The following is an 11,677-nucleotide window of genomic DNA, read 5'->3' as shown; positions in this document are numbered from 1 at the left end:
TCCACCTGCCTCTGCCTTCCAAGTGCTGGGATAAAAGGCATGTGCCACCACTGCCCAGCAATACAAAATTTTGTATATTGATCCAGGACTAAAGTTCTCATTGGTATAAATCTTTGTATATTGATACAAAATATAAGATTAACTTGTTACAATATATCTGTATATTTCAACTCTTGTATAGGTACTACAAGGTTTAATCCAAGTCTTTTAAATAGCTTCTCTTACAGACTGTTTAGGATAATTAAATAATGAAAGTTAATAGTTATCAAACTCATGGTCATGTTAGATACTTATCTGAATTATCACAGAAATAAATATACATCCTGGGTTGTATAGATAATAAATAGCTGGATAGAGGCAACATTTGCTTTTTTTTGATATGCTGTGAATAGACAGATGATTCTTCAAAACCTCAGAGATCCTCAGAATATGGCATTTATAATTATTTCATTATTAAAAGATCTTTTGACTATGAGACAGGTCTGCTCCTGAGTGTACCCCTATTCCACTTCAAAGATGAGGAGAATCAATAACTTCTCTATGAAATTGCTTCCATTGTGGAAAGCAAAGCTAGCCCCTGGGCAAAGAAAATATACATGTTTTAACTACAGACAAATAAAGGACAAATGGATGCAGGGAAGTTGATTACCAAGCTCTGCCAAGACAGGGTAAACATGTTGCTCATAATTCCTGCTTCAAAAAATTTCTGTCAGATATACTGGATCAGAACACTGAAGATGGATGCTCTAAAGTTATAGAGACAATATTGGAGTCTGTCCAGATGATCAGCTGTCTCTGTCATTTCTATAATTTTTGGAAGCTGTGTTTCAGTTCTTCCTGTATACACAGGTAATATTCATCCTTCTCAGATCTCTGATGGGGTTGAAGACTAGATAATCACAGTCTTACTATAAGCTTAAGTTGTTTAGGGTTTAAGACGATGTTCTAGATCTAAAAAGATGTTTTTAGAATGGTAATGTAAATTTGGATAAAAAAATAAGTTAAGTACAAAACTGTAACAAAGAAAAAAACTGTAACAAGATGCATGGTACCTGAGCACAAGTAACCAGCCATGTGGCAGAATATAGATTAAAATAAAAGGATTATCTTAAGTTATGATTCTAGTCAGAGAAGACCCTAGCTATATGTCCAAGGTATCTGTAAATGTAACTTGAGTCTTAGTTCTGGAAGCATAAAAATGGGAGAGAGAACCAGGAATAACTTCAAGAGGTTCTAGGCTTAGAACAATATTTTTAAAAATATTTATTTATTTTATGAGTACACTGTAGCTGTCTTTATACACCCTAGAAGAGGGCATGGGATCCCATTACAGATGGTTGTGAGCCACCACATGGTTGCTGGAAATTGAACTCAGGACCCCTGGAAGAGCACTCTTAACCGCTGAGCCATCTCTCCAGCCCTAGACTGATATTTTTAAGTATGTCTTCTACATAAGAATCAGGGGAGGAACTTGGGGTGTGGTTCAGTAGGAGAGCACTTGTTTACCATGTGTGTGGCCCTGAGTAAGAACTCCAGTACTGCAGGAAATAATACACAGGAAAAATAAATAAAAAGAAAAGAAAGGAAGAATAAGCCTTAGAGAATATGTTTTGAGACTAATATATTTTTAAGTCATCTTGCAGTTAATGTAGCAGATTTTAGTTGTATTTACATTCCCTGATGTTCTGTGTATGGAACGCAAGGAACAAACAAATGAAGACATTGCTGTATATATGCAGCAATAAGTGACATGCAACATTGAAAATAAAATGCATTCATAAACAAAAACCAAGATAGTGTGGCAGTGGGGTTAAAGACATTATGACCTGGCTGAGCAGGGGGAACTCAAGTGGCTTCCTGCAACTTTCAAGACTCATCCATATTCAGCGACAGCCAGAGCGTGCCAGAGAGCTCAGCAGATTGCAACCAAAGACAAGAGTTATTTCCCAGCATCTGCTTGTGCAAAGAGCATAAAACACTTAAAGCTATGTGTGTTCTCTTTCTCGGCTAGTGGTTTTTTTTGTTGAAGCCAATATGTTTATTTGAGAACAATTCAAATGCATTTACTGGAACAGAGATAGACACAGAGACAGAGACCCAGGCCAGACTTGTGCATTTGGATGCCACTCAGCCAGTTTTCCTATGATGTATCCTTCTGATTTCTGGGAGTGTAAAGCCTCCAGGTATGGACAGCTCTGTCCCTTGATGAGGACCAGGAAGGATACTGAGGTCCTTGGTTCTAAAGGAAGAACACAGGACCTGACCTGGTGACACAAGTCTTCAATCACAGCACTTGGGAGCCAGAGGCAGGCAGATCTCTAGGAGTTTGAGGCCAGCCTGGTCTACACAGTGAGACCCTGTCTCAACTCCTCCTTATTCTTCCCCACAAAAAGAAAGTACTGATTTGGGCTGACTCTTTTTGAGGCAGAAAATGAAGGGAAAGTGATGGAATTAATATCTTAATTTTTAAAAAAGGAAAGAAAGAAAGCGCACAGGCACCACCTTGTGGCAAGAAGTGTGTTTTCTAGACCAGTCATGTCAGAAGCGCCTCAAGCTGGGAAGAACCTGGGACCATTAATAGACTCAGAGTCTGACAAGATCTTGGGCCGGTAAGTTTAAACAGTGAAACTGGAAAAACATCACTTGAAAACAAAGTACTAAAGGGCTGCAGTGACCATAGAGCTTATTGTGCATCATGCAGACAATGCTGGATATTACAGACTTGAGCTTGGAATACACACCATGGAAAACTGTGCCCACGACCCTGGAAAGAATGTCAAACCAGGCGGCACAACAGGCACGTCACTTTAGCTTGGTTGTGGTCATCATTTCGCAGTGTGTGCACATGTCAAATAGTGCACACACACCTAGAATATATACAATTATTGTCAGAAATATTCCATTTAGCATGAAAAATATAATAATGGCTTGAGGCACATAGCCTTTGCTCACTAAAGCAAAGGTGAAGCCAGTTTACTTTATAAACAAAGGCAAGCTCAGGGCCTATTCCTCTGTTTTCTAAATGTTCCCTGGGCCTTGAGGTAGAGGCTGATACAGATGTCCCATTTAGGGCTGAGCACTCAGAAAAAGACTTTTCCTCAGCACTTTGACCAGTTATGAGTCTCTGTATTAACTGCTGCCCACTGCAGAGAGAAACTTCTCTGGCCAAGGTTCTGAGCAGCACAAATCTATGGGCAAAAATGTAAATAGGAATAATTTACCATTACTTCATGACATTGTTGTGATAATCCAATGAAATAAAATATATAATTAATAGTAGATATTACCATCATAATTGTTTTAATATAATCATTAAGGTATGTTGCAAGGATCTTTAAAACATTAATTAGAACCCATTAACTCTTCGCCGGTAGTGAGTAAGGGTTTATCTCACTGAATTGCTGTGAAATGAAGGAGCAGGCATGTGGCTCAGTAGTGGTGTGTTTGCCTCATATGCAGGCCCTGGGTTCAATCCCCAACCATGAAGAGGGAAATGAAATCATAGGTGCAGTCAGTCTCAGAAATTTATTTTTGATAACAACCAGGAAACACGATCAGACTGAGACACCGAGTCTTCTTTGTCAGCTATGATGTCAACATATATTCACGATCACATGTGTTTTCTATCATCTGTGACTCTGTTCTGCTTTACGGAGATGGAAATCAAAGCAGTCATTCTTTAATAAGATGTCTTCCTCTAACACTCTTCCACACCCCTCCCTCAACACTGGGTCTCTGATTCAGACACTCAGCTAGAATGGCTTGGTCATAAGCTGACCAGACCTATCTGCTGTCTCTGGTCCCCAGTGCTGGGGGCGCAGCTATGCTCAACTATTTATGTGGGTACTGGGGATTCAAACTCCAGTCCCAATGAAATGTTTTCCTTTATAAGAGTTGCCATAGTCACGGCAACTTCTCACAGAAATAAAACCTTAACTAAGACAGTGGGTAAAGGTTCCTAAGCCTGGAGACCTGAGCTCAACCCCTGGACCTAAATGGTGGAAGGAGACAGTCAATTCTGGCAAGTTGTTCTTTGATCTCTACACAAGAACAATTTCAAGGGAAACCACATATTTACTGTACACACATGCACTCACATGTACACACACTCAAATAAATATATTGATAAACTCCAAGTTTCAGCATTATAGCTTAATTCAGATCAGAACACAGAACTGATCTCTGAAGTGGGTGTGAATTTAAAAGAAGAAGGGCTCTAAAATGTGAACCCTCACTGCTACCTCAGTCCACTGAGGTTATTCTAACAAACCACCTTAGACTGGTCATCTCTGAAGTACGGAAATGCATCACCCACACTCTTGAAGTATGGAAGGTCTGTGACCTAAGTGCCAGAATATTCAGTATCTGCTGAGAGCTCAGCATGTGGATTCATTTCTGTGTTTTGTCCTCACATAGGGGAATATCCATCTGTTCTCCCCACCCCCACCCCAATGCACCCAGCCTTTCCCAGTGCTGGCCACGGAAAGCAAAGCCTTGTATGCAATAGGCAAGCACCCAACCAGGAAGCTACACCCAAGTCCTACAGTGCAGGTATGAACACTTCTACGTGATGGCACTGACTGAGTGAGCTATGGTAAGAAGTAAGAGTACCCAAGTCTCTTTCTTTCTAAATAGGTCAGAGCTCTGTGAGTTTCAGGAGAATAGGTGCATAACATTTGCACCCCAGTTTTCTTATACGTACACACAAGAAAGCATGGTTTTTCTAATGTGTGATATAAACCTAGAAAATGAATGTGGGAATAGATTTTAAAAGTTGGGTTGTGTGGTGATTTGAATATGCTTGGCCCAAGGAATGACACTGAGGTGTGGCCTTGTTGGAGTAGGTGTGACCTTGTTGGAGGAAGTCTGTCTCTGTAAGTGTGGGCTTTAAGACCCTCATCCTACCTGCCTGGAAGCCAGTCTTTTTCAAGTGGCCTTCAGATGAAGATGTAGAACTCTCAGTTCCTCCTGAACCATGCTTGTTTGGACTCTGCCCATGTTCCCTCCTTGGTGTTAATGGACTGAACCTCTGAGCCTGTAAGCATCTGCAATTAAATGTTGTCCTTATAAGAGCTGCCTTGGTCATGATGTTTATTCATAGCAGTAAAACCCTAATTAAGACAGAAGTTGGTACCAGGAGTGGGGTATTGCTGTGATAGGTCTGACCATACTTTTGTTTGGAAAATGTTGGTTTGGGGACTTTGGGATAGAATGCTGTGGAATGCTTTAAGTGGGGTGTAAGGGGTCATCATAGTAGGAATATGGAAGGCTTTGTTGCTGAGGATGATTTGAACTGTGGAAGCCTGGCTCTAGAGATTTCAGAGGAGAAGAATTTTGATATGTGTCTGAGAGACTGTTCTTGTGATATTTTGGTGAAGAATGTGGCTGCATTTTGCCCTTCAAAGAGTCTACCTGAGGCTAAAGTGAAGAGATTTAGATTAATTACTTTGACAAAAGAAATCTCAAAACAGCCTATTATAAATTCTGTTGTGTGGTTACTAAAGTTCACTCTTTTTTTTTTTTTTTTTTTTTTTGGTTTTTCAAGACACGGTTTCTCTGTGTAGCCGTGGCTGTCCTGGCACTCACTTTGGAGACAAGGCTGGCCTCAAACTCAGAAATCCGCCTGCCTCTGCCTCCCGAGTGCTAGGATTAAAGGTGTGCGCCACCACGCCTGGCTAAAGAACATTTTAATGAAAAGGAACAAGCTCAGGAAGGAGAAATATAAAAAATATATGGTAATAAAGGAGCACCAGGAAATGTAATGGAGCTAAATCCTATGTTCAAGGAAACTAACAGATCAAGAGAATGGTGACTTTGGGGCAAGATCCCACCCAGATAAACTTAGGCCCAAGTATGGTGGTACATACCTTTAGTCCTAGGTGACAAAGGCAAGCAGATCTCTTAGTTAAAGGCCAGCCTGGTATAGAACAGGTTCCAAGTAGAGAAAATATTAAGCCCAGGTGTAGTGGTACATACCTTTGATTCCAGCATTTAGGAGACAGAGTCAAGCAGATCTCTGAGTTCAAAGTTGAGCTACAGAGCAAAATTCAGGACAGCTAAGCTTAGGCAATGAGGGAAACCATTGGAAAACAGAAAGCTGATGATAATGTAATAGAATAAGGGGGCCATAGTTTAGCCCCAGCAAGCAGCAGAACTCAGTACCTTTGCCCATTTGGCTCTGTCAAGAGGAGAAGGAGACTACTGGGACAACTGATGCTGGTTAGCTAGAGATAAGTAATTAGTGTCGATTAATACAAGACCAGCATCACTGAGGTGAAATCTGGAAAGAATTTTCTGAGAGCACAAAGAAGCTGTGTTCCAGAGATAAACAAGGTTATGCCTCATGCTGCAGCTGTACTTGGTAATGTGTGAGAGTCACCAGGTGGTACTGGTTTTGAAGGCATAAAGGGATCATGAAGAGCAGCTGAGGTTGGCACTGTCATTGAAGAGGTCATGGAAGGCCATGGGTGAAGGTACAGCCTCAGTTGCAGTTGATGGCCAGGCCTGAAGGGGTGTTGAGGCTTGACACCAGGAAGGAAACCTATGAGAAACTATTGGTGAAGCCAAGTTGCAATATTGGAGATGCCAGTACCATGGAATGACCACCAACACCAGTAGCAGTAATGCAGTGGAGTCAACCAAAGTCTTAAGAGTTAGGACTTTCGGATGCTCACAGTCAGCTATTGGATGGATCACAGGGCCCCCAATGGAGGAGCTAGAGAAAGTACCCAAGGAGCTAAAGGGATCTGCAACCCTATAGGTGGCACAACAATATGAACTAACCAGTACCCCGGAGCTCTTGACTCTAGCTGCATATGTATCAAAAGATGGCCTAGTCGGCCATCACTGGAAAGAGAGGCCCATTGGACTTGCCAACTTTATATGCCCCAGTACAGGGGAACGCCAGGGCCAAAAAGTGGGAGTGGGTGGGGAGTGGGGTGGGGGTATGGGGGACTTTTGGGATAGCATTGGAAATGTAAATGAGGAAAATACCTAATAAAAAATATTAAAAAAAAAAAAGAGTTAGGACTTTCACTGTAGGCAGTGAGCAGAGCTGAAGAAGTAACCCAAGGCTTTTGGAGGAGCCCAGAAGATCATGTGTGGGTCCTACACACTGGAACAACAAGAAGTGGTAAATTGAAAGTTGCCTTGGATACACCAATATTTTAGAAATGTCAGAGCCATGGAATTCCTCTGGAGAAAGCTGCTCATGGAGAGTAAAACCAGCACAAGGGGATGAAGTCTGTTGGTGCTGAATGCCAGATTTGTCATCAGTAAACAAGTGTGAAAGAAGTTGGAGATCTGAGGAGTGCTTCCACATCAGATATGAAGATGTAAAGTTTGCTGTTGACCCAGCTGGTTTTCTGTCTTGTCCAGCACTTTGGACTTTATATGGGATTACAGTTAAGAGACGGCATGAATCACAGAAAAGACTTTGAACTTTGGATTTTTAACATTGTTGAGTCTACTATAGACTATGGGGACTTTTGAAGTTGGATTAAATGTAGTTTGCATTATGGTATGTTTAGGTATGGTCCCATAGACTCATGTGTTTGAACAAACCTGTGGGGGTGTACTGGCTATTTTTGTGTCAACTTGACACAGCTGGAGTTATCACAGAGAAAGGAGCTTCAGTTGAGGAAATGCCTCCATGAGATCCAACTGTAAGGCATTTTCTCAATTAGTGATCAAGGGAGAAAGGCCCCTTGTGGGTGGGACCATCCCTGGGCTGGTAGTCTTGGGTTCTATAAGAGTAGGCTGAGCAAGCCAGGGGAGGCAAGCTAGTAAAGAACATCCCTCCATGGCCTCTGCATCAGCTCCTGCTTTCTGACCTGTTTGAGTTCCAGTCCTGACTTCCTTTGGTGATGAACAGCAGTATGGAAGTGTAAGCCGAATAAACCCTTTCCTCCCCAACTTGCTTCTTGGTCATGATGTTTGTGCAGGAATAGAAACCCTGACTAAGACAGGGGGCTAGAGAGTGGAATGTGGTGGTTTGAATATGTTTGGCCTAGAGAGTGGCACCATTAGGAGGTGTGGCCTTGTTGGAGGAAGTGTGTCACTGTTGCCATGGGCTTTAAGACCCTCATCCTACCTATCTGAAAGCCAGTCTTCTCCTAGCGACCTTCAGATAAAGGGGTTTCTGGTCTGTATACAAGTAGAGACAGCAAGCAAAGCACTGGTATGCATGCAGCTCTTCATTGCTCTTTGCTCTTTGCTGTGGGTAAATATAAGGTGATCAGATGTTCCAAGTTCCTGCTGCCTGCAATAATGGACTATAATCTGGAACTGTGAGCTGAATTCTTTCTCCCTGAAGTTTTCATAAGGGTCTTTTATCACAGCAACAGGAAAAGAAAGTAAGACAGCTTATTGGGTGAAGTTCCATGAAGTGGCTTGAACAATTCAACTAATCAGGTAAAGCTGGATCCAATGACGTAATATTCAATAATATTAAGGGGCCAAGCCTCAGAGAAAGACTCTAAAGGGAAGAATGTGGCAGGAAACGGGAAGCTTAACCATACATAATTCATAATCAATATTCCCTCCAACAGATCTTCAGCCTGAGGGCTGTTTTAGGATGGATTGTGCAGCCTGACAGATGTTAGCCCACTTGTATTTAGGTACCTTTGTATGCAAGAGTGGGGGTGAAAAGTCGAGCGTGGTGGTGCACGCCTTTAATCCCAGCACTCAGGAGGCAGAGGCAGGCAGATTTCTGAGTTCGAGGCCAGCCTGGTCTACAAAGTGAGTTCCAGAACAGCCAGGGCTACACAGAGAAACCCTGTCTCGAAAAACCAAAACCAAACCAAAACAACAACAACAAAAAGAGTGGGGGTGATAGTATGTTTCTGAGTGTGTGTGAGGGTATGCATATATGGGGATCCCAGAGGACAACCATGAGTTGTGTTGCTCAGGCACCACACAGACAGAATCTCTCACTAGCCAAGGACTCACCAAGTTCGCTAGGCTGGCTGGCCAGCGATCCCTGGGATCTCATGCCTTCACCTCTCCAGCACTGGGATTACAAGTCCCCGCTACTACACCTGGTCTTTCTTTTCTCTATTAAAGATATGGGCTGTGTGGGTCCTATGCATGCTAGGAAAGCTTTCTACCATTGAGCTATTCACCCCCCGGTTCTCTTTCCCACATTTTATTTTCAGAGAGAGTCTCACTAAGTTCCCAGCCTAGTCTTGAACATACTCTGTAGCTGAGCCAGTACTTGAATTTGTGATTTCTCATGCCTCAGCTTCTTGAGTACCTAAGATACAGGCTAGGATCACCAGACTTGGCTCAGAGACATTTCATTTGTTAAATCTTGGCAGTGAAATATGATAGCTTATATAAATATGAGTTAAGAGATCTGCGCGGCGAATACGCTGGTCCCGACAGGGTTTCCCAGCGCTCCGGGGCTGAGGAGCTTCAACCCAGCGGTGCTGGCGCTTGCCCAAGCCCAGGCACCGAGGACTAACTAGGCCATGGGGCCGCGCCCTGAGTAGCAGAAAGAGAATGAAAGAAGTAGATAATCTTGACAGTATAAAAGAAGAATGGGCTTGTGAAATAGGACCTCCTGACAGTCAACCCATCAATGATAATCAACAAAAGGACTGTGAATATTTTGTTGACAGCCTTTTTGACGAAGCAGGGAAGGCTAGTGCCAAATGCTTGTCCCCCACTGAACAGAAGAAACAGGTAGATGTAAATATAAAACTGTGGGAAAACGGATTCACTGTCAGTGATGATTTTAGAAGTTACTCTGATGGTGCAAGTCAGCAGTTTCTGAACTCCATCAAAAAGGGGGAATTACCTTCAGAATTACGGGAAATTTTTGATAAAGAGGAGGTGGATGTTAAAGTAGAAGAAAAATGAAGTATGTATGTCTACAAAGCCTGTGTTCCAGCCCTTCTCAGGACAGGGCCTCAGACTAGGAAGTGCTAGAACACCAAGAATCGTTTCTAAAGCAAAGAGTGTTGAAGTTGACAATACAAGTACTTTGTCTGCTGTTTCACTGAACAACTTGGAGCCCATTACCAGGATCCAGATCTGGTTAGCCAATGGGGAAAGAACTGTCCAAAGATTTAATGTTTCTCATAGGGTGAGCCACATCAAAGACTTCATTAAAAAATACCAAGGATCTCAGAGAAGCCCTCTCTTTGCCCTGGCAACAGCTCTTCCTTTCCTCGGGTTTCTGGATGAAACACTCACATTGGAAGAAGCAGATTTGAAGAATGCTGTAATCATTCAGAGACTCCAAAAAACTGCCGAGCCTTTTCAAAAACTTTGATAGTTTTTATTTTTGAGAGACTGAGAAAAATGATGGTTGCAAGTAGACATGCAGAGTGGGAGACAGAAGTCAGTGTGACTAAACTTGCGGTTTGAGGGCTTCTTAATCCCTTATGAGGGGGTTCAGTCGTCACAAGCTAGGAGAGTGACATGGCTCTAAGCCAGGGTCAGTGCATTTTTCTCAACAGGCTATTCAAAAAAAATGCCTATTTTTCAAATATTAGTTAGCCAATATGACATATTAAATAGCTGTGGCATTAATCTTAATGTGGTCTAAATTAGCAGAGTATTCAATTAGCTAAATCAGCATCAGCATTCAAATATTATTTCCAAACAGCAGATATTTATATAAATGTTAGCTATCTCAGTTTTTAAATAGCAATACATTAAAATATTATCCATGTCATAAAAAAATATGAGTTAAGCTGAAGACAAGTGATTATGAGTGCTTAGCCTTATATGGGGACCTCTATATCATCCCATACCTCTACTCTTACATATCTTAACAGGATGCTGTTAAGGCTATTGGAACATCATGAAGAAAAAACAGACACAATTTAAGAGCTGGGAGATGGGAAATGAAGACCGTCAAATGCTGTCAAGGCATGATGTGGCCATAGTCCTCATGAACCCTCAGTAGTGGTGGTTACCTCCATATTACCTGTTAAAGATCAAGCCAGTTAAAATCTACCATGGATTGGGGAGGAGCTTTTAAGGCCTCAACCCTAGCTGAGGTGTGATTGGCAGTTGATGGTTACTGGAAAAGAGTCTTTTTGCAAGAAGGTGGTTACTAGCTGGTTGCCTACGCCTCGGTGGATGACCCCAAACCTACGTGTACATGAGCAGCACAAATTTGATTCAGTTCACTACATAAACAATGAAAAAGAAAGATCATGAAATAAAAAGAAAGAAAGAAAGAAAGAAAGAAAGAAAGAAAGAAAGGAAGGAAGGAAGGAAGGAAGGAAGGAAGGAAGGAAGATCATGAAGCTGGAAGTAAGATAGTATTGAGGGGCCCCACAGCAGTAACAGATGGAAAGGTTAAACTGGAGATGATCAAAATACATTGTATACCTGAATGAAATTTTAAAAAACATAAATATTACTTAATCTATATTATAGGAAACACTCTATCAAAACTTGGCTAGAGCTAATACTATGTGTCTTGTGCTGGGTCTAGAGGAGCTCTAGCAAGAAGGGGCTGGGACACCTTGAGAAAGACTTCTAAGTACACATTTACTTGTTTCTCTAAGCCAGTGTTTTTCAACCTGTGTGTTCCTCTTTTGAGGTCAGATATCAGATGTCCTTCATACCAGATATTTATATGACAATTCATAACAGTAGCAAAATTACAGTTATGATGTATTAATGAACATAATTTTATGGTTGGGGGTCACCACAATAT

General features: G+C 41.8%; 1 pseudogene; it reads left to right on the top strand.

The window, feature by feature from the left end:
* The first annotated feature begins 9,501 nt into the window (after positions 1–9,501).
* Positions 9,502–10,276, top strand: LOC110308665 (UBX domain-containing protein 2A pseudogene; annotated as a pseudogene).
* Positions 10,277–11,677: the final 1,401 nt, after the last annotated feature.

This window comes from Mus caroli, unplaced genomic scaffold, assembly GCF_978045245.1.
Source record: "Mus caroli unplaced genomic scaffold, Mus_caroli_1 scaffold_15, whole genome shotgun sequence".
In the NCBI taxonomy this organism is placed as follows: domain Eukaryota; kingdom Metazoa; phylum Chordata; class Mammalia; order Rodentia; family Muridae; genus Mus; species Mus caroli.
The sequence above is the reverse complement of the archived record's forward strand: the minus strand, read 5'-3'. Positions and strand labels throughout refer to the sequence as shown.